The sequence below is a fragment of the Octopus bimaculoides genome, chromosome 1 (genome assembly GCF_046866305.1).
Source record: "Octopus bimaculoides isolate indiv1 chromosome 1, ASM4686630v1, whole genome shotgun sequence".
NCBI lineage: Eukaryota > Metazoa > Mollusca > Cephalopoda > Octopoda > Octopodidae > Octopus > Octopus bimaculoides.
This window is the reverse complement of record NC_142928.1, coordinates 177,237,963-177,240,527: the sequence shown is the minus strand read 5'-3', so window position 1 is coordinate 177,240,527 and position 2,565 is coordinate 177,237,963. Positions and strand designations below refer to the sequence as shown.

The 2,565-nt window shown below is 39.1% G+C and overlaps 1 non-coding gene across 1 annotated transcript; it reads right to left on the bottom strand.

Annotated features, from left to right (window-relative positions):
* Positions 1-204: 204 nt before the first annotated feature.
* On the bottom strand, positions 205-322 carry LOC128250043 (5S ribosomal RNA). The gene has a single exon (XR_008266163.1). It is a non-coding gene; the product is annotated as a 5S ribosomal RNA (ribosomal RNA).
* Positions 323-2,565: the final 2,243 nt, after the last annotated feature.

Genomic DNA, 2,565 nt, shown 5'->3' with positions numbered 1-2,565 from the left:
GAAAAATAACTGGAGTCTATCATGACGATTCTCTCCCTTGCCTTTAAGGCGAGCAGCCAATGAACGGGGAGAATACATATACAGATTTATACATAATACATACATATTTAGATTTATACTTATTACATACATATGTGAACATTTTTTTTTTTTAGTTTCAGCTCAGAGATGCGGCCATACTGATGAACCACCGTTAGTGTGGGACGCTTACAGCACCTAGTTTCTCAAGTGGCCACCCATCTAAGTACTCACTAGGCTCGACGTTGCTTAACTTCGGTGATCGGACGAGAACCGGTGCTCTCAGCGTGATATGGACGTAAGCAAATATACATTTATACATGATACATTTATACGTAATACAGACATTGAGTAAAACATAAAGAGTACCTTCACTCCAAATTATTGAGGTGTATAGTTTTAAGAGAAAAATGAACTTATGACGTTGAGTGAAAAATGTTGCCTGTGGCAAAGCGCTAAATCTTCAAATCAATATTCTTTTCTACTCTAGGCACAAGGCCCGAATTCTTTTTTGGGAGGCGGGGCGGGAGGGGGGAGTCAATTAGATCGATTCCAGTACGCAACTGGTACTTAATTTATCGACCCGGAAAGGAAGAAAAGAAAAGTCGATCTCGGCGGAATTTGAACTCAGGACGTAACGGCCGACGAAATACTGCTAAGCATTTCGCCCGGCGTGCTAACGTTTCTTATTTCTTTATTGCCCACAAAAGCCTAAACATAGAGGGGACAAACAAAGACAGACAAACGGATTAAGCTGATTAAATCGACCCCAGTGCGTAACTGGTAATTATTTAATCGACCCCTAAAGGATGAAAGGCTAAGTCGACCTCGGCGGAATTTGAATTCAGAACGTAAAGACAGACGAAATACCCCTAAATCTACAAATCAATATTAATCAAACTTAGGGTGGCGAGCTGTGAGAATCGTTAGCACACCGAGCAAAATGCTTAGCGACATTTAGTCCGTCTTTATGTTCTGAGTTCAAATTCCGCCAAAGTCGACTTTGTCTTAGGTCCTTTCCGAGGTCGAGAAAATAAGTACCAGTTAATCTCTGGTGTCGATATAATCGATTAATCCCTGCCCCGTAATTGCTCGCTTCGTGCCAAAATTCGAAGCCATTATTAACCAGACCTTTGTCTCAAACTCATAAATTGTATTTATGGCGGATGATGTAAAACAATATCTACATAAATAGAACTCTTTCTCGGAGATTTAAAAACCATTTCGGTAAAGAAAAAAAAGAAACTATACTCTATTATTCTTTTACTTGTTTCAGTCATTTGACTGCGGTCATGCTGGAGCACCACCTTTAGTCGAGCAAATCGACCCCATGACTTATTCTTTGGATGCCTAGTACTTATTCTATCGGTCTCTTTTGCTGAGCCGCTAAGTTACGGGGACATAAACACACCAGCATCGGTTGTCAAGCGATGTTGGGGGACACAGACACACAAACATATACACACACATACATATACATATACACATACACGACGGGCTTCTTTGAGTTTCCGTCTACCAAATCCACTCACAAGGCTTTGGTCGACCCGAGGCTATAGTAGAAGACACTTGCCCAAGGTGCCACGCAGTGGGAATGAACCCGGAACCATGTGATTGGTAAGGAAGCTACTTACCACACAGCCACTCCTGCGGATGAACATCAAAAGGCAAAAAATAAATAAATAAATAAATAAAAGAAGAAAACGTCCATTTGCATTTAGGATATCAATACCGGTACCAGGATTTGAATGTTCTGTAGAGGAAATCTGCCCCATAGATATGAAAGTCTGTCGTATTGCAATATCAATTGCAAGGTTCAGATGCTAAGCGGAAGGAGAGATTGGTATGAACAGCCTTTAATTGTTATGGTGTCACTCAAACCGCATCTGTTAAACACTGGGGCTAAAACGAATATATCAAACAAGCGCACAAATTTGAAGAGAACAACATGCTACGGGTATGCATAATTTGAGGATAGTGTTTATCCTGACAGGAAGTGTAACTCTCTTAGATTTGGGATTGTTACATATGCGACATTTTATAGGATACGCTTTTGGTATTCGTATTCAGAAGACAACCACAAAATAACATATAAAACAGACGAAAAGTCTTTGAAACTTGAAAATGCAGTAGATTATATCTTTCCTGTCGAAAATTTTGCACATGTGACCAGATGCTACGAAGAGATATCATAAATATACTCCTTTCCAATCTAGCAAGATATTTCTAAAAGAATCTACAAAGCCATCCGAGGAAAAACTTGGTCTGGCGTAAATATAGAATATATTTATTTTTGTTGTTGAGTAAATAAATTTCGACACAACGAATATTTATAAAATATTCTCATCAAAACTTCACCAAATACAAATACGACATTCCTAATGTAGTTGCTTTCGACCGGAAGGAAAAAAAGAGGTACCGTTATAAAGGTCAGCTGCACTTCAGATGTGAACATATGTTTGGATGTCAGCAAGAAAGACAGGATTTAAGGATACATGCTACAGAACTTGCAACTTATACCTAGATTATAATTTGAAATTTGGGCCT